This window comes from Lynx rufus, unplaced genomic scaffold (assembly GCF_022079265.1).
Source record: "Lynx rufus isolate CCGP_SWC_20201006 ecotype Redwood Valley unplaced genomic scaffold, mLynRuf1.p SCAF_20, whole genome shotgun sequence".
Lineage (NCBI taxonomy): Eukaryota > Metazoa > Chordata > Mammalia > Carnivora > Felidae > Lynx > Lynx rufus.
In genome coordinates this window covers 10,530,310-10,551,634 of record NW_025814835.1, presented here as the reverse complement: position 1 = coordinate 10,551,634, position 21,325 = coordinate 10,530,310, and the positions used below count along the sequence as shown (strand labels likewise).

Sequence of the window (21,325 nt, the reverse complement as noted above, 5' to 3'; positions counted from 1 at the left end):
GCATGAGAAGTTTAGGAATAAAGAAAATAAAAGTATTTTCTGAGAGAAGACTAAAAGTTCCATAAAAATAGAGTAAGATTATTTGACAGTTTTGGTATTCATTTGCAATCAGTGACTATATGTATAATTAAATATCATATATATATATATATATATATATATATATATGACAATTATAGCACAGTTGTATGTGTGAGAAGAAAATAAGTCTGGGCCTCTTTAGAAATATTTGACAGGAAACAAGGATGTTGTCAACATGGAAGAGATTTGTAGGCTCATAAAAAGTTTCTTCCCAATCTATGGTATATTTTGCAAAACACTTGTCAGGAGATCTTAAAAAATAAAATGTACTTGAAATAACTTTTTATATATGTATTACGGAGGAGCAAGAGTATGTGAATTGTATACAAAATCAATAAGTGACCGGTACATTATTTCCATATTAACTTCTGACCAGACCAATGAAAATTGCCTCTGGAATAGCTTAAATGCGAAATTCTATCCAAATATATTACTGAGTTTGAAGTTTCTAAGGATCACGTCTTTGAGTCAGGATTCCTGATCCAGAGACAGTGGCCTGGAAGGGATGGAGCTTGAAGGCATCATTGACAGTAACTGGAACGAGATCATCAACAGTTTTGATGACATGAGCTTCTCTGAGTCCCTTCTCCATGGCATCTCTGCCTATGGTTTTGAGAAACCTTCTGGCATCCAGGAGCGAGCCATTCTTTGTATCAGTGCTTACGATGAGACCGCTCAAGCCCAATCTGGGACTGGGAAAACAGCCACTTTGTTTTATATCGATTCTGAAACACATTGAATTGGATCTTTCTGATTTATTCTATTTTTGGTTGGTGAAGGAGGGATGAGGCTCACCTGGTTAAGATTATGGATGAGTAGCAGGGCCATTGGTAACAAAAAATAAATGAATAAAAAGGAGAGAATTGGAAAATAGCAATTATTAAGGAAAGAATTTATTATTTCCAGGCACGAATGAGGACTCAGTTAAATTTGAGTTAAGAAACTGAGAAAGGGACCAAATCTGAGAAGTAGTATGTACGTATGTATGTATGTATGTATGTATTTATTTGTCTAATAGGTTTCATCAGTCTTGGAGTTGCTATGGGAAAGCTAACTGGATGGATTGATCCAGGGTTAAGGTGTTCCTAGCATGAGGCAGTTGAGCGTGATTGCTCAATTAAATGAAAAACTAGAGGTCCATGCATCATGAAGTTGATGTGGTAAGGAGAAAATAATATCTAAAGGCTACAGAGGCCTTGGCCCCACACCTACTAGAGTTGGCTCAGCAGATACAGAAGGTATCCATGGCATTAGGAAATTCTATGGGTGCCTTCTGCCACACTTGGGGGACCAAGATACCAGCTGACATACAGAAGATGAAAGCTTCCCATATTGTCGTGGGTACCCCATGTCTTGTGTTTGATATGCTTAACCGGAGATACCTGTCTCCCAAATACCTCAAGATGTTTGTACTGGAGGAAAACTGATGAAATGCTAAGCCACGGAATCAAAGACCAGGTCTATGACATATTCCAAAAGCTTGACAGCAGCACCCAGGTGGTTTTTCCGTCAACTGCAATGCTTTCTGACATGCTTGAGGTGATCAAGAAATTCAATCCCCATTTGGATTCTGGTCAAGAAGCAAGAGTTGACCCTGGAGAGTATCTGCCAGTTCTCCATCGGTGTGGAATGGGAAGATTGGACTCTGGGCACACTATGTGACTTGTATGAAATGCTGACCCTCACACAGGCAGTCATATTCTTCAACACCTGAATGAAGGTTGATTGGTTCACTGAAAAGATGCAAGCCGCAGACTTGACCGTGACTGCAGTGCACAGAGATAGGGGCCAAAAGGATAATGAGATGTTATCATGAGGGAGTTCTGCACTGTCTCTAGCAGAGTATGGATTACCACTGACCTGCTGGCCAGAGGCATTGATGTACAGCAGGTTTCTTTAGTCACCATCTATGACATTCCCACCAACAGGGAAAACTATATCCAGAGAATAGGTGATGGTAGATGATTTGGCCCTAAGGATGTGGGTGTTGACACGGTCTCAGAAGAAGACAAAGGGCTCTTTGAGAAATTCTACAACACCTCCATCGAGGAGATGTCCCTCAGTGTTGCTGACCTCACCTGAGAGAGTGTCCTGCTACATAGCCCTACCCAGGGTTCAGTCTGGGGGGATGGGGTGCTGAAAAGGAGTGGGAGTGGAGAGGAAAGGGAACCAAGGGATGGACATTCTGTCATTTTTTTTCTTTGAGTAAGTGTCACTTTTTGAGGCACAAGAAGGAATCATAAACATCTTAGACACTCTTTTGTTTGGGTAGGCTCTTGCCCCAGGTACCATCTCTTTTCCCGAAATTATCTCCATAGCCTAGTTAACCTCCACACCCCATTAGGCTTTCCTCACTGCAGCTAAATGCATCTGAAAATGATTCAAGGGGCTAGAGTGTCACTTGGCCTCATTTACTGGACCGAATCTGGGGAACCCCCTGAGTTAAATGGCCCAGGTTATTGTCCCCATGATGGGCATCAGGGAGAGAAAATGGTAGCCATTTTTACATTGTTTTGTATAGTCTAGATTAATTCAGGAAACAAACACAAGATTCTGAATAAAATGACCTGGAAACTGAAAAATGTGTATATTACTGACTTTGGATAATAGTAACAAGAGGTCATAAGTATGCAGGAGATAGCTTCCTAAGAACATTTTTCCACTGTGACTTGTTGAGAACTCACAACAGTACTATAAAATAGGTACAATAACTGTTACTTCATATGTTTAAACATGAAGAAACAGATCATGGTGGTTCAATGCTCAAGACTGCAAATCCAAGACTCAAATTTTAGTGATATAACTCCAGAGTCCATTCTTTTTTTTTTTTTTTATTTTCCATTTAGTTTGTGGAAAATCATCCTGATGATGATATAGTTTTATTTTGGGGGATAAATTGACTTTTCCCTTGTACCTTTGTTTTCAAAATAACTATCAATTACTAAGATACCTTCATATGTGTCATTTGGAAAATACCACATTATTCTTAATCCTTACCTCATAGTTACATTATATTGAATTTCTAAAAGATCTCTGTGAATCTTCAGGGAAGTGCCAAAACCAATAGAATTTCTAAAAATACATATTATGTTTACAGTTGAAACATTATTTTACCAGTGTATTTTCTTCAAACTGTAATAACAAATGTAGAATTGCGCAGGAAGAAAACTTTTCAGACAGAATGGCATGAAATGCCATGGCATAGTTGAGTGTATTTGTTTATTAAGTTAGTGAATTAACTTTTTATATTTTTAATACTATTAAAAGAGACACTTTTGATTATTAATTAAACTCACTGAACTTTCTGCATTGTACATTGAGATACCCCACTGAAAGCATGAGGACAGAATAAGAATAATGATAATTTCATAAAAAGTGTGTAGGAATGGCTCACCCAAAGTGTAGGGTCACTAATTCTAACACGGCTCTGCCTTTCCATTCTGATTGGTTGGCAAGGGCTACCGATATGGAGTAGAAATCTATTTCTGGTTGCTCATTATAAGACAATGCAGTCAAGTATCATCATATCCTAAGAATCTAGACTAAAAATGACACCTCAGGAAGGACTGTAGACATGATATGTTCAAGTGTGTAAAGATGATCATTAAAAAAGGAGACACAAAACCCTGAGAAGAGTCAGAGAAATATCTGGCTCAAATAATTTTATTTTAATAAATAATGTACTTTGCTAGTACCTAAAGCAAAGTTGTTTTTTTTTTTTACTAGTCAAGAAAACTGAGAGCTAAAAACAGGGCTGAAATTGACTAAATGGTTTGATGTGCGTAGATAATTGTGTATAATTTAATAAGGTAGAATAATTATGAATACAGCTCAATAGCTATAAGGTACAAAATTTGGAATGTTCTAAAATCTCACACATACACTGTCCTTTCTTTTCATTTTTAATGTACACACAGTTATTGCAACTGACTTCAAAACACAGTCTTGTTTATTGATCAGCCTACAGGAACTTACTTATTTTAACTATACATAAAACATAACTTCTAAAGGTCAAATGCAATAATAACTTATTTTCCTTCATATGAAATGAAAATATTACATCTGGACATTAAAGTCTCAGAGTTTAGCTAACTGCTTTTCAGAATATGAGCTTTTAATTTTAATGCAGCATTTTTCTGCCTTTTCAGTCTTAATGGACCAGATTTGAGTGTTAAGAAAGATGGATCAAATAATTTCAAATAGCTCCAGGAAAAGAAAATCAAAGTCATTGGATTTAATTCTGCTGCATGCATTAGTATTTAAGTTTAAATGAAAGCATTGATTATCAGTCTTAGTTAATATACATTGAATAACATTCCAGAGTTATCTGTTTCAAGCTAAAATTAAAATATAAATGAACTTTTTCCCTTAACGTCATGGCTATATGGCAGGCCTTTTAGCTAATGTTATATTAATGCTATGTGTATAATTGTAATATATAGCAATAGGCTATTAAGTCTCTGAATTATGGCTTCAAAACCGTAAGACATGTTTTTATAATCTATATATGAATTTCACTTTGCCTCAGTCATGAAAATACAAAAACCTAACCTAGAATTCACACCATCTGGATTCTTTTACACAGCAGAGAATTTGTCAGTGACACCAAACTTCAATAAAATGCTTAAATTTATGCAAAGTTGGGGCGCCTGGGTGGTTCTGTTGGTTAAGCATCCGACTTCGGCTCAGGTCACGATCTCACGGTTCGTGGGTTCGAGCCCCGCATCGGGCTCTGTGCTGACAGCTCAGAACCTGGAGCCTGCTTCAGGTTCTGTGTCTCCCTCTCTCTCTGCCTCTCCTCCACTCATGCTCTGTCTCTCTCTCTCTCAAAAATAAATAAACGTTAAAAAAATTTAAAAAAAATTATACAAAGTATGCACTGAAACTAAACTCTGGGTAGGTAACATTGGCCTCTGGCTTATGATTAATTACTCTACTAGCTGACTGTGAGTCATATGTGCTTCTTGGATCTACATACTGACCATAAAATAAAACCAAGTAAACTGGCACATGTCTGCCCTTTCTGCGGATATATAGCATGAGTTCTAAAGAAATCGGCATTTCAAACCTACCTCCCACATCTGTGACTTTGGTTTGGTAAGAGATTAAGAGGACAATAAAATAAAGACTTCTGGAGGACGGGTTATTTCCCCACACTCAACTTTCTAAGGACAACTTCATAACTTCACCCCTTTTTGTTTTTCCTTCTTGGTGAAGTTCTTCATTCTCTCTCTGTATTTTGTCCCTTAGAGCTAGTGGTTGCTGCTTCATTATTGGTGTATAGAAATGCAACAAGTTTCTATACATTAATCTTGTACCCTGCAACTTTACTGAATTTGTGTATCAGTTCTAGCAATTTTGTGTGTGTGTGTGGAGTCTTTTGGGTTTTCTACATACCATTTCTATTTAACATGGTACTGGAAGTCCTAGCCTCAGCAATCAGACAACAAAAGAAATAAAAGCCATCCAGATTGGTAAAGAAGAAGCCAAACTCTCACTATTTGCAGACACCATGTTACTCAAACTGTCGTGATCAAGACAGTGTGGTATTAGCACAACAATAAACATGTAGATCAATAGAACAGAATAGAAGACCCAGAAATGAACCCACAATATATGATCAACTAATCTTCAACAAAGCAGGACCAATGGAAAAAAAAAGACATCTCTTCAACAAATGGTGTTGGGAAAACTAGACAGAAACATGCAGAAGAATGAAACGGGACCATTTTCTTACTGCATACAAAAATAAATTCAAAATGGATTAAAGCCCAAAATATGAAACAGGAAACCATTAAGATCCTAGAGGAGAACATAGGCAGTAACCTCTTTGATATTGGACATGGTAATTTCTTAACTAGATGTCTCCTGAGGCAAGTGAAACAAAAGCAAAAACAAACTATTGGGATTTCATCAATATAAAAAAACTTCTGCACAGTGAAGGAAACAATCAGCAAAACTAAAAGGCAACCTATGGAATAGGAGAAGATATTTGCAAGTGACATATCTGATAAAGGATTAGGGTCCAAAATATATTAAAAAAACTTATCAAACTTCACACCCTAAAACCAAATAATCCAGTTAAAAAATGGGCAGAAGACATGAATAGACATGTTTCCAAAGATGCATAGATGGCCAAGAGACACATGAAAGATGCTCAACATCACTCAACATCAGGGAAATGCAAATCAAAATCACAATGAGATATCACTTCACGCCTGTCAGAATGGCTAAAATCAACAACACAGAAAACAAGGGGTGCTGGTGAGTATATACACACACACACAGTATATATACACAAAAGTATATATACACATGTAATATTACTCAGCCATAAAAAAGAATGTAATCTTGCCATTTGCAATGAGGTGGATAGAGCTAGATAGTATTACACTAAGCAAAATAAGTCAGAGAAAGACAAATACTATATGATTTCACTCACATGTGGAATTTAAGAAACAAAACAAATAAATACATGGGGGAAAAGGAGAGGAATACCAAGAAACAGACCCTGAACTACAGAGACAGAAAACAAACGCAGGGTTCCCAGAGAGGAGGTGGGGGAATTAAACTGATGATGGGGATTAGGTGGGAACTTGTGATGAACATTGGCTGTTGTTTGTAAGTGCTGAATCACTAAACTCTACACCTGAAACTAATATGACACTGTATATTAACCAACTGGAAATTAATAAAAATTTGAGACAAATTAAAAAAAAAAAGAACTAGTGGTTAATTGAAAAGTTTCCCTAACATTTTTTATTTTACTTTCCTCCCCAAGGAGGCCATATTATCATGTTCTTCAACATCAAATACTGAAAAATCAAAATCAAAAATTACAGTCCCAGATAAAACATTACATAGAGATATTGTGTTACACCGTTAATGTAACACACAAATAGTGCCCTGTGGATTGTGTGGTTTGCAGCTCTCCTGACCATCCACAGCAGCTCTATGTGTACCTCAAAACTTAGGGAACTTAACTTCTATGAGCAATGGAATAAAAATATTTTCTTTTTTGTTTGGATTTTTGAACTCTTTCTCTCTAGTGTGTTATGAAACAAGGGAAATCAATGCTATGAATATTTCATAGGAAATAAGTTCTGACTCTTACAAATATACCACAGTCTTATTTCCTGGAAAATTAGCTAACATCTTAACATTTTGCTTGAATTTTTAATGAGCCTGTGTAATATGTACCAGGATCAAAAATACTACATGCATTCAGCATTTATTGGCTAAACATAATAATGACTCTAGCATACATATGTGATAAAAGAAATAGCCGATATAATATTTTCAAATAAAACATTTTGGTTATAATCTAGACACACATGATTTATATAATTCATACAGGTAATTTATATTCTCCACAATTTATAAAAATAAAGGAGGGGATTTTAAAGCAAGACTGTAATAAGATTGTCATATTTTTGCCTTTTCATTTGGATCTTGAAAAATAGTTTAAAAATTGAAAACTTTGACGTTTCATTTAGTACCCTTTGAAGAAGTTTTTAACGGTACATAATAACTTGCCATGTTTGTTTGATTCCCCTCCCCGATTTTTGTCTCCTTTCTCAGAAAATAGTAAAATACTCAGTCACAGAATCAAATGCAAGCTAACAACTCATATGCCTAACTTAAAACATACAGCTTTCTTCTGTAGTTTTTCTTTTCCTTTATGTAAAAGTCATAGAGCTGAAAACAATCCATAGAAGAAAGAAATGTCATAATGACTAGTTTAGGAAAAGATTGTTGAGCCACAAAGAAATAAATAATTTTTGTTACCTGAAATGAAAATGCATAATTTTGAATAAAATTATACATTCGCGTTTTTTGAGAAGTACCTCTTTCCACATAGCGATCAAGATAAATGCCTCAGGCATTGTAAAGGAAAAAGTGCCAAATGAGTAATATCTCTAATCGAATACTCTCTCCCCGTGCTTAAGTTCTAAATATAAAATAAAGATAGCATCTAACAAAATAAATTACACCTCCCTCTTTACACCAAATCTTTTTGAGATTTGCGGTCATTCTCTGTAATCCATTCCGTTCTTTGTGAAAGGGCAAGCACATACCCTTTAGAAGACTTAAATACATATTAAAGTGAAAGCAGCTAATTGAAAAGATTGCTACTGTGGGATTCCAACTATATGCCATTTTGGAAAAGGCAAAAGTATGGAGACAGTAAAAAGATCACAGGTTGACACACATTTTACGTGGTGATAGGGATGAACAGGCAGACCACGGAGGATTTTTAAAGCAGTGACAATATTCTGTATGATACCATAGTGATACATTTGTTGAAACCCACAGAATGCGCGACGCTAAGAGTGAACTGTAATGTAAGCTACGGTCTTTGGATCATGATGATGTGTAGGTTCATCAAACAACAAACGCACCCCTCTAGTGGCGAATGGTGATAATGCAGGAGCCTGTGCAAATATGGAGGCAGGGGATATACAAGAAATGTCTGTACCTTTGCCTCATTTTCACTGTGAAAAAAAATACACATATATCCCAAATCTCATACTTCTTATCGCCTCAACTACTATCAGCCTAATTCAAGTCACTTTCATCGATTTAATAAATTATAAGAAGAGTCTCCTTTTCCAATAACTTCTTCTACCCTTGGTCCTCAATTTATTTCAAAAATCAGTCCGATTTATCAAGTTAATATCGATTTTAGATGATGTCAATTCTGTGCTAAGATCCTGTTGCATTCAGACTAAAACCAAAGTATTTTCAGGTTCTTAAAAGACCCTTCTCTTTCTCGAAGGGTGGTTATACCCCCGCCAGAACTTTTAATTTCACAATCAGACACAGTATTTGTTCCCTCTGCTTAGAATACCTTTCCCAAAGATCAAGTCCTATGTGCTTACTCCTCATAGCTTTTTGCTCAAAAATCACCTTTTCCCTAAAATTTTCATATAATTTGTAAAAAAAAATCTGAAAGTGCAACTGTTCTACTCAAGACTCACTATCCCTTTTCATTGTTTTCTGCTTACCAATAGCATATTTCAATATATAATATAATTTATTTCATTTATGTGTTTACCTTTTATTTTGTCAGAATACAATGTCTTTCTATTAGGGTAGAAATTATTGAGTACTGTTTTCAGTTATGATCTACCAGCAACTCATAGAGTTTCTTCCACAAAATATGTGATAAGTACTTGAAAGAAAAAGGATTAGATGATCTTTAAAAATATTTGAAATAATTAAGTTAGATTTTTTTTATAAAAATATGTATTTAATAGATAAGAAGTCTTATAGATTTCCTTTGCAGTGTTCTGTAGAAATGAACAGATATGTCTGACTGGGGCAATAAATGAATTCAGATTCCATTCAGACAAGAGGTACCTATACCTGATCACTATGGGACAGTCACTCACTACATCATCCTTAAGCCCAGAGATAGGTAGCCAAAATGTTTTTTGTGTTTCTTCCTAAGCCTGTAGGAGGTTGAACTGCAGCCCTCAAGAGACACATTTCTTGGACAACTCACTGCCAGAGAAACATTACGATCAAAATATATGGCCATGCTATTACTCCTTTGAGATCCTTATACCCCACAATATCGAGACCTCGGTTGGAGATTTATCTGGGAGGGACATAAAACTAATGTGACTACTATAATTTTATTATTGTTGGGTTTTGGGTTTTTTTCTGCCAGAACCAATACATTTTATGAGGAGTTACCAGGTAAAGAACAACAACTTGCAGCATCATGAAAAACCTCCCAAGACAAAACCAAAGATCCTGAAATCAAATACAAATTGAATTGGGGTTGATTTAACACTGATTTGCAACCTTTAAGTAAATATTATTTAGACCAACCTGTAGAATAGAGCACTGTTTTATGTATATAAGAACATGCATATGCTAACTTCTCAATAAACGTGAAAGGGAATTGATTAAATAAAGGTTGAGGTGGTAATTTTACCTATCCATTGATTTCATTATTTTGGTAAAATCTGGGCAACTTTATGAACTCCTTAGTCTAAGACAACCCATGCAATTGTTTTCACCTCAAAAGTGCTGGCCAGCAAGAACTATTTAGAAATGGCTTTTATAATGAACCTGGAACAGGGTCTCTGGTGCAAAGTTGGTGCTCAATAAATGTATGTTGAATGAATGTCAAAGTCAATGGATAAATGAGTGATGAGAAACAGAAAAAATATTAACGTTCCACAAGAGAAAAAAATAATCAGAAGCTTTGGTTTCTGCAGTCTTTCTTATCCTCGTTTACAAGGAAAAACATTGAATGTGAGTAATGACTTCCGCTGACTATTCATTATGAGCATCCCATTAAAAGAGCTCTAGTGACAACCCCCATCTTGTGATCATGTTATGTGGAGGTGAAATTGTCCCCTGAATTAATGACAAATGCATCAGGGCCTTTAGCCAGTATAATGTTTGAAGTGATTAAACTCATGGAATGTTTGCTTAATCTATTTTCCTTCTGCATACATTATGCTCTTTGCCTGAAGCAAGCCTATCTTATAATTTTCAATTGAACAAAACCATAACTCATGACCCAATAAATTATTAAGAAACCCTGCCTTGCATTGGATTCATCATTCATCTTACCTCAATGGCAGAAAGGCTCCTGAATTCTCTAACAGTTTCTCGCCATGATAAATAGTTCCATTCAAAGGTAGGAATAGAGTCTTAGGTGTTTGTATGTGTGTATTTTTTTTTTTACAAAATTATATTTAAAACTAAGTTTTCACTAACAATTTATAGTAATGATATTCTTTTTTTTTAAATTTTTTTTCAACGTTTATTTATTTTTGGGACAGAGAGAGACAGAGCATGAATGGGGGAGGGGCAGAGAGAGAGGGAGACACAGAATCGGAAACAGGCTCCAGGCTCCGAGCCATCAGCACAGAGCCCGATGCGGGGCTCGAACTCGCGGACCGCGAGATCGTGACCTGGCTGAAGTCGGACGCTTAACCGATTGCGCCACCCAGGCGCCCCTATAGTAATGATATTCTTGCTCTAAAATGTTATCTTCTAATTATATCATTTGCAATTTGCTCCTTAAACTTCGACAGTATTCCAGAAATGACCATTATATTCTACTTGAGGTCCGATTGAAAATATGAACTATAGAGGATAGGATATCAAAATACTGTTTCTCATTCCTTCATTATCTTATTGCTTGCATGCTAATATCCTAAACCAGCCTCTAAAAGCCCAAGGACACAGTATTTTTTAAATGGGTATGTTACATAATGGGTGTGGAATAAAGTTGGGAAGGCATCGCAATGCTTGAAAAACTTCAAAACAGATAATTCGACTCATGTCAGTAGCAAGCAATAAGCTACATGTGTGACCTTCCACATTAAAGTCATTCATGTAAACATATTGATGCACATTTTTAAAATGTGGAAATGATACTAAGTATCTGAATTCCTAGGTACAAAATCTGACATTGCAATTCATCATGGCAACCAGCTGAAAGATAAACATGACTTTCCATCTGCTGATATTAACTGTTAGTTATCACATTAAAATGTGTCATTTTCATGATAAAAATGGAATGTTTGACAGCATCAGAAAATATAATCTGCCTCCTCACTTGTGTTTCAAAACGGGCATAAATACAGAATATGCAACTCAAGAAACCTGAAAACAATGCACCTTTTTAATTTTTTTTTTTTAATTTGAAACTGCTGACATGGCAGCTTTCACAAATTGAAGTAAAATAAAGAAAAACATCTACCATCCTAAGAGTGTTCCTCAGTATTTCATTTCCTTTTTGGATATTTCTCTCTGTTCAGTGCTGATCACAACTAAGGTGCCATTTTATTTCTGATGAAAGTGTGTAACTGTGTTACTTTGAAAATTAAAAGTGTCCTTTTGAATTGTTACACGTTTTATTTTAGGTGCCCAGTTATGTGCCTTCAGGGCTGTCAAGAAGAGATTCCTGTGTTTCTTCGTTGTTGAAAAGAGGAGTTGTGAGAAATTTAAAAACTACAATTTGAATTATTAGTTCCATTTTCTTCTCTTCATTCCTAATAGTACAGTTGAGCCAGATGTCTTTTGGTGGGTCAGAGGAACAAAAGGAAGCAGAAACAATAATTATATGTTCATGCCTGAGAGTTTCCTGAACCCAATTACTTAATCAAAGGCAACTGGTACCCGCTGTTACACAACACAAAGGATAACAAGATGCTTCATGGACGGGCCGAGTCAGGAAAGCTTCAGAGACTTGCCCTTCTAGCCTTCCCTCCTACCTTTTTGAAGTTTGATTCCACCATTGCACAAACAAATACTTGAGTAAGACCTTCAGAATAAAATGAGAAATTGAAATAAAACACCCAGTGAAAATAAAATGCACCCAAATGCCCTATCGATCTCTGGATTTCTTATCAAAGCAAATGATTGAACCTAGGATCTAACATGTTTTCAAGGATCTAGGATTTTTTTTTCTCTGTTCTCATAACCATGATATCACTGTGAAATATTTACAAGGTAGCATCCATTTGGCTCCTGTAGCCAGATAACCCTTAAGCTTCTTAGGGAATTACAGCCGAAGGGGCAGATTCTGAGAAAGTGGAGAATTCTTCAAACAATATTTAACCCCCCCGAAGAACCATTTCTGCTCCTAAGGCCATCAACTTTATAAATTCTTTCTCGCCACATCACAAAATATTGTCTAATATAGTTTGTATAACAAACATATTGTAGAATTCGTCGGTAGAATTCATTTCAACTAGAAAAAATTGCACTCCAGTGGCTTCGCATGGTCCCAGTCCTTGCAGGAGCAAACAGGGAGATAATTATTTCGAATGATTTATTCCTTATATTTTAATGACCATTGAGAAAATGTAGATATAAAGGTGGAGAGCATTGAGTAATATAACAACTGAATCAAGGAAGTAGTCAGCCTTGTGTGTCTAGATATAGCAAACTATAATTGAGAAATCATGTACTGTAGACTTAAATCAGTGAATTGTAAAGCTAATATAAGAACCCAGGTTTGGGCTTCTGCCTTTACTAATTTGTGAGGGTTAAACATCACCCTAGTGAGAAATATCTTGGTGTGTGACTGCATGGTGCGTGTGTGTGTGTGTGTGTGTGTGTGTGTGTGTGTGTGTGTAGGAATTGTACTGAAGGCAATTTTTGAAGTCAGCACTGTTCAGTCCATAGTATTCATTAAATTAACTTCAGCAAAATTCTGTTTTATGAAAAAGTCCTGATTTCAAAACTTGCTATAAATCCTTGTTAAAAAAAACCCAAACGAAGAAAAGACTGAAGCAACTTTTTAACAAAGTCATCATGCACGAATTGAGTAAAAACTGAAAGCTTTTTAATATTGGCCCCCCAACTGTCCTATTTGCTATTTAGATGTAATCTTGCTTTCATTAGCAGGTATCCGATTGTACAAATATTAAGCTGATATTTCTTGAATTCTTTGGAGATATCCTGCTCATCCAAAAAAGAAAAAGAATGATTTGGCCACAGTTTCTTCACTCACCATGAAGAGTTATAGCAGTGAAAACACATTGATTCCATTTGTTCCTAACATGACATACAGTTCTTATCACTGAGGTATGAAAAAGAAAATGTATTAGTTCACACAGATAAATAATGAAGTAAACATTATGAACATTCTTGGTCCCTCTGAGGAAATAAACCCAGCGAACCCAAGCCAAGTCTTCAGTCAATTTGGGTGATAGTGCATGTATTGTCATTTACTGATTCATTAGAAGACTCCAAACTCAATGGTATAGCCTGACAATTATTTACTTTCTCTCACACACGTGTGTCTGGTTTTGGTAGAGTGACAGAGGGCAGGCAAGGCTACGTGATCTGCTTCTTCAAGTTGCAGAACTAGCTGGGATGATTCCCACTACATGTCAGCTAAGATATATTCTCCGCATGTTTCCATTCTGGAGTCCACGCTAAGGGGACAGGGACTCCACGGAGAAAGCTATTTTGTGTGGGGCGAAAAGAAGTGCAGGAAGACAGATAGAAACACACAATCCCTCTTAAGGCTGAGCCTGGTAGACCAGCTACTACCTGAGAGAATTTTTCTCCTCCTGATGAACAAGAGAGCAAGCAGAAACATGTGTTGGTAGAGTTGAACATGATCACAAACACTTCCCCTCCCATCAAAATGTGTAGGCTTATCTCCACCCCATGGATCTACGCTGGCCGTGCAATGACTTCTATGCAATGACCTTCAATGGCCTGTGGAACATTCATTACCAACTGTGAGGAGCACTAAGGCTTGAAAAGTGCTTGCAAACGAGCTTACTCAGCTGCTACTCTGCTGGACAGTAAGACAAACATGTTAACAAGGCCAGATTAGGCTTCTAGACCCTGAGATCATGTAGAACAGATAACAAGTGGTCCCAGTTACGCCAACCAGTCTGCCTGACACCAGACAGCAGCTTCCAACGAACTCACTCACTCCTCTTGGAGGGATGAGAAAGCCCAGCAGACAGCAGCAAAGCTAACCAAACCAAAATGACCACAGACTGCTTTACCTAAATAAATATTGATACAACATTGTCGTATAAGTTTTAAGGTGGAGGACGGCTTACAAAAAGTGAACAATCGTAACAAAAACTACCTGGTACAAAAGTTGTTCTCTAGAAACGAATACTGCCTTTACAAATCCTAAAACATATAGCATGCGATTTGGAATCGGATGATAATCAAAAATGAAAACTTGCCAAACACACAGTTGGAAAAATCTGGATAAATGACGCAGAAATTATTACTGAAGGGTGATAAAAAAATGACAATTTATTTATATAGTTGTTGAACAATTGGCAGAACTGTAATCTGCAGCAACTTGGCCTAATAAACATGGATCCTTCCAAGGAGATCCCCAAAGAGAATATTGAAAGTGTCTGTTGAATGTTCCCAGATGCATATGATAAAGAACTTTAGGAGAAAAACGAGCCACGGAAGAAATTGTTAAAATCGCAAGGATAATTTTAAAAGGTTAAAAACGAGCCATAAATTATTGAGATGGAAAACAAGCTCTTACCCCTAGTCTCCAAGCCAGTATTAAGATTCTGAAAATAAAACGATACCTAACACCATAGTTAATATCAAAGACACGGTTATAAATATCAGCATTAATGCCTTTAAAAGGTTTAATATGAATCCTAATATACCTGTGCAGCTAGAATAACAGGACTTACATAAAGCTGAACACAAAATAGAGAAAGGACTATCTCAGAAAGAACTGTAGGCTTTTTTCCTCTTCTTCCCTAATAAATATAGTATAAATTTAAAAATAATAGTGTCACAAAACGTTTTAAGAGCAATGTGGTGCCTTTCACTGAAAAGGAATTGAAATTGCTCAAGTTCCATAATGCCCTCGGGGTTGCCAAACTTCTACTGGCAGGAAGTTTGTGGAGAAATCTATTAAGCTATAAACGTTGAAAATTTTTCAGGAATAAAAAAAATGGGACATCTCAGGAGGCAGAGGAAGGATCCCATATGGTCGAGCCAAGAGAGAGAGTCCACTAGAACCCTCTCCCCACAGATGAGAACAAGGTGAAGCACTCACTACTCCTGGGGTGGACTGCCCAGGCACCCTGTGGGATTTCAGATTGTTATGGACAAGTGACTGCTATGGGCCTCTCATTCTTCACGTTCAGAGTATGGGGATTTAGTGTGGTTATCCACAATTCGGCTCATCATGATACTTAGAAATGTAAAAAGACCATTCTTTCTCAGTTCAGAGGTCTCTATATTAAGAAGTACCACACGTGAGAAGGTGCACCGAAGTTTTGTTTCCCTTTGGACCCAAGAGAGATGATAAGGGTAATGCAAAGTATGGTCTGGGATTTTGATGTCATAATTAGATGATAATTTGGGGATCCTTTGGATGGAAGTGATCATATTTTGCACTTGATAACAATAGGAATATTATAAATAGGGTGAAGACTAGGGCAGATTACAAAATTAACTCTAAATCCTTCCCCTTCCATCAAATAAGATCTAGTTTTTTATCCTTAAATCAAAGATGACCATGTGTCTTTGCATGGCTAGTAGAACATTACTATCGTCATAAAAGTTATACACAAATATTTCTTTCTAGAACTGATTATAAAAAGTCTCACCCTACTCTGTAGCTAAATGTTTTACTTTCTATGAAGTTCATTGTGGAATATTCAGGTAGTATCCAAATTACCATGGTACACACACACACACACACACACACACACACACACGAGGAGATAATTTTCAAATTTTCTCTTTTTTACCCACTCCTAAATCTTTAGCAGTTTGTGGATAGTAGTCTGGGTAAAAGCTAAATAGTTTTATTGATGCACAGGACAGTGTTTCAATTATAATACAGCTAGTCATTATCGTTAACCTATTAAGTTAGACTTCAAACCAAAAATGTACTCATATACCCATGAACACAACTAAATTTAAGTATAGGGATGGGGCACCTGTGTGACTCAGTCAGTTAAGCATCCGACTTCGGCTCAGGCCATGATCTCGCCATTCGTGAGTTCGAGCCTCTCGTCTGGCTCTGTGCTGACGGCTTGGCGCTTAGAGCCTGCCTCGGATTCTGTGTCTTTCTCCCTCTGCCCCTCCCCTTCTCTCTTTCTCTCTCTCTTCCTCAAAAATAAATAAACATTAAAAATTAATAAATACATAAAGCTTAATTATATAATATTCCACATCACTATAAAACATTATTGATAATATTAAAGTATACAGTTTAATAAACTTTAGTAGTTTTAATCATTATATTCAGAGATGAAAACAGAAAGGTAGACATCTTTCTCTTGATCACCTTCTTACATTGTTTTGCAGTTGAAATGAGTTAGAAATTAACCCAGGTTAAGGGGCGCCTGGGTGGCGCAGTCGGTTAAGCGTCGGACTTCAGCCAGGTCACGATCTCACAGTCCGTGAGTTTGAGCCCCGCGTCAGGCTCTGGGCTGATGGCTCAGAGCCTGGAGCCTGTTTCCGATTCTGTGTCTCCCTCTCTCTCTGCCCCTCCCCCGTTCATGCTCTGTCTCTCTCTGTCCCAAAAATAAATAAACGTTGAAAAAAAAAATTAAAAAAAAAAAAAAAAGAAATTAACCCAGGTTTTATTTTCTTCACAATAAAATATATGCAGATATAGAGATATATATTTATTAAATATGGATTTGTATAGATGTGGATACATATATATGATATATATTTCATGTATGATATATAAGATACATATAATACATAATATATAATTTTTCTTCACAGTATAGTATCATGTCATCTGCAAATAGTGAAAGTTTACCTTCTTTTTTTTCTTTTTTTACCAATATAGATGTCTCTTGGTTCTTTTCTTGTCTAATTACTGTTTCTAGAACTCCCAGTACTATATTGAATAAAAGTGGTGAGAGTGGGCGTCTGGGTTTTTTTTTCCTGAACTTAGAGGAAAAGCTCTCAGTTTTTCATCATTGAATATGATGTTGGCCTGTGGGTTTATCATATATGGCTTCTTTATGTTGAGGTACGTTCCCTCTAAGCCCACCTTGTTGAGAGGTTTTATTATGAATGAATGTTGATTTTTTTAATGCTTTTTCTGCATCAATTGAGATGATCATATGATTTCTTTATCTTTTGTTTTGTAAATGTGGTACATCGCATTGATTAGTGAATATCGAACCATTCTAGCATCTCTGGAATAAATCCAACCTGATTGTGGTCAATGATCCTTTTAATTTATTGTTGAATATCGTTTGCTAATATTTTGCTTAGGATTTTTGAATAAATGTTCATCAGGGATATTGGCCTCTAGTTTTCTTTTTTTGTATTATCTATGTCAGGTTTTGGTGTCAGTGTCAGTCTGTCCTTGTAGAATGTATTTGGAAGCTTTCTATTTTTTGAAATAGTTTGAGAAGAATAGGTATGAACTCTTCTTTTCTTTTAATGTTTATTTATTATTTTTGAGAGAGAGAGAGAGAGAGCAAGTGGAGAAGGGGAAGAGAAAAAGGGAGGCAGAGGACCCAAAACAGGCTTTGCGCCGACAACAGAGAGCCCGATGTAGGGCTTGAAATCAAGAACCCTGAGATCATGACCTGAGCTGAAATCCAGAGTCGGACGCTTAACCTACTGAGCCACCCAGGAGTCCCAATACTAACTCTTTTTAAAGTGTGGTAGAATTTACCTGCGAATACATCTGATCCTGGACTTTTAATTTCTGGTAGCTGTTTTGATTACCAGTTCAATTCCATTACTAGTAATTAATCTGTTCAGATTTTCTACTTCTTCCTGATTCAGTTTTGGAAGGTTGTATGTTTCTAGGAATTTATCCTTTTTTTAGGTTGCCCAATTTGTTGGCGTATAATTTTTCATAGTATTGTCTTATAACTCTTTTTACTTCTATGGTGGCATTGTTACATCTCCTTTTTTTATCTCTGATTTTATTTACTTAGGTTCTTGCTCTTTTTTCTTGATGAGTCTGCTTCGGGTTTATCAATTTTATTTATTGTTCAAAGAACCAACTCTTGATTTCATTTTTTTTCTCTGTATGCCATTTCTTTTTCTTCAGATTCTTTATTATTTCCCCTCTTCTACGCAGCTTGTTCTTTGTTCTTCTCTTTCTAGTTCCTTTAGGTTTAAAGTTAGATTGTATTTGGACTTTTATTTCTTGAGGCAGACTTATATTGCTATATATTTTCCTTTTAAAAGTGTTTTTGAGACAACTACACTTTTATTTGTGGCTGCAACACTAAAAAGCTTCAATTTATATTCACAAGGGAGGAGAAAAAACTTGCCAGCTTTGGGAGAGGCACCACAGTAAAACACCCATGTACAACTGAAAGCCATTTGGATCCTGGGAACGAGAGGAAAATGGAAAGTTTGCTTCCTTTGTTACTTTCATTTATTTTTCCTGGGGTATCTGGGTGGCTCAGAGGGTTAAGCATCTGACTCTTGATTTCAGCTCAGGTCATGATCTCACGGTTCACGAGTTTGAGACGTGCAATCCTTGCTGTCTGCATGGAGTCTCCTTGGAATTCTCTCTTTCCCTCTCTCTCTGACCCTCTCCCTCTCATGCGTTCTCTGTCTCAAAATAAATAAATTAATTAAAAAAATATTTTTCTTTAACCAATTTTGTTTAAGACTAGTTTTCAGTACACACACAAACGTGATAATGTAGAGATGAAAAGTGTGGGTCTCATTATTCTGAGATAAATGTCTGTGACAAGTTACATTTCCTACCAAGCAAAAATAAGAATAGCCAAAATGCTCTTCTAGACAGAGTGTATATTTAAATATTAATATGATATTTATTCAATTGTGGCACATTGTTCAATAGCTAACCATATGTTGATTATTATATGGCTCATACACTGTGCCCAGTTTTTCTTTGTAACAACATAAAATTCAAAATGCTGATTTAAAATTTTCACAGGAAACATTAAAGAGAAATGGCTTTTTAGATGGTCTTAAGTTACCACCATAAAAATCTGCTCCTTTTGCAAAGGCATGTTAACTGCGATGCCAGGAATCAAGGTTCATAGGAAATGGGTAACGTTGAGGGGAAAAATATCAAGACCTAAGAATGTTTTTCAATGGTGGAAAACCTGTAAATATAGATTTAAATTTTAATACAACTCAAAAACAAGCCCATGGCTCCGAAATTCAGAAGATCCAAGTATGTCTTTCATTGGATTTGATCTTCTATCGTTGCATGTTAAAGCCAAACATTTCATTTATGGTTATTGGATAGTTGCCAAAAATCGCTGCAATATTTATTGTCAGTCTTCACGTACACTTTCCAAAAAAATGTTCAGCTTTATTTGAATTGGCAATTACTCCTCATCCGCTTTCATATTCCATATAAAAGGTAAAGTTTCTTTATGATCAAATTAATGTCGATTGACCAGGGTTTAGGAAATATCAAGAATAAAAAAATGTATGACATAATGAAGACATGTATTTCCAGTTTAAATAAATAAGTACATTTTATGGCTTGGTGGATCCATTTTAGTTTCTTTTAGTGAATCTGCATTTGTGGTTTTCTTTCATCTGTGTCCTTATATTGTATTTCAATTTACTTTCATTCTACCTGAAAAAAAAATGTTCAAATCCCCTATGTTATGACCTGGGTAGCTGCTAGAGTGGTATTTTAACTAGCTGGAGACAGGCTAGTGACAAGTGCTGGAAAACTTCCAGGTAAGATATTGTCAGCTGAAACAGCAGAGGACACCGAAGACAAAAGTTCAGGCAAAGACAGAAACCATGCAAGAACGTTATGGTCCACAGGAGGATGGGGAAACCCCAGGGGTAGCCGCATGGTCAGTAGATCAAAAACTAACATAGAAACTCGAAGTCCTCTGCCAGGCAAATGAGGCCAAGAATATGTAAATCAGAAGCAAAGGAAGTGACTTAATTTTTTAACAAAATCATTAGTTTTGGTTTAATGTGTTTCCATGAGATGATTGAGGCTTGATCGACGGAACGGACAGATGTTTACACGGATAGATGTGTGAGCAGGAAGGCAATGCTTGCTGAACGTGATACCTATAAGGGGCCTTCTCCTTGTCCCAGAATAACTTAAAATGTTCTTTCTGCTTGGGCAAGTTTTCACAGAGCAGCCAAGGAATTCTGGTTGCTACAAGCAGCTTTCTGACTGTAAGCAGTGCAGTTTTTCAGTGCGGAAGTTGTCACGTGTCTCTTGTTCTCACCGCAGGTTGCTTTCAACAGCGTCGCATCACTTTGGTTCTGTCCATGGGGGCTATTTACTTTCGCTTTTTAATTTGCCCTTGGACATACCTAGTTTCTTTTTTTTTTTCTTCCTGCCTCTGAAACAAAGAACATGAGAACCTGAAAATGAATGGTCACATTAACCCTTTCTTCATTATCAACTGAAAGACAAAAATGTCACTTTTACTCATACCATGAAGACGTTTTTCTGTATTTGTTTTCTTATATTCTTTCACTTGCAGGCAATGGATTGTTACATTATTCAGAGAAAATGTCTATATTTCTGCAAATGAACATAAGAGCAATTAGTTAAAAATGGATTGAGCGACCAGAAATGCCTATTATGTTACCTTTTGACTGAATTTTTAATAGGTATTAAAAGTATTTTAATGTTAAGAAAATCATATAGAATACAAAACACTCGATAATAAATAATCTTTAACTTCCGTGATACCAGTCTCCTTTAGTTTACTGTCTAAAATGGAATGAAATAAACTCATCAACCATTTGTCTGAAGTGCTGTAACGAGCAGTATTTTGACTGTATTTAAATTACCATC

General features: G+C 36.2%; 1 pseudogene; it reads left to right on the top strand.

Annotated features, from left to right (window-relative positions):
* Nucleotides 1-370: 370 nt before the first annotated feature.
* On the top strand, nt 371-2,163 carry LOC124517019 (eukaryotic initiation factor 4A-I-like; annotated as a pseudogene).
* The last annotated feature ends 19,162 nt before the right edge of the window (nt 2,164-21,325 follow it).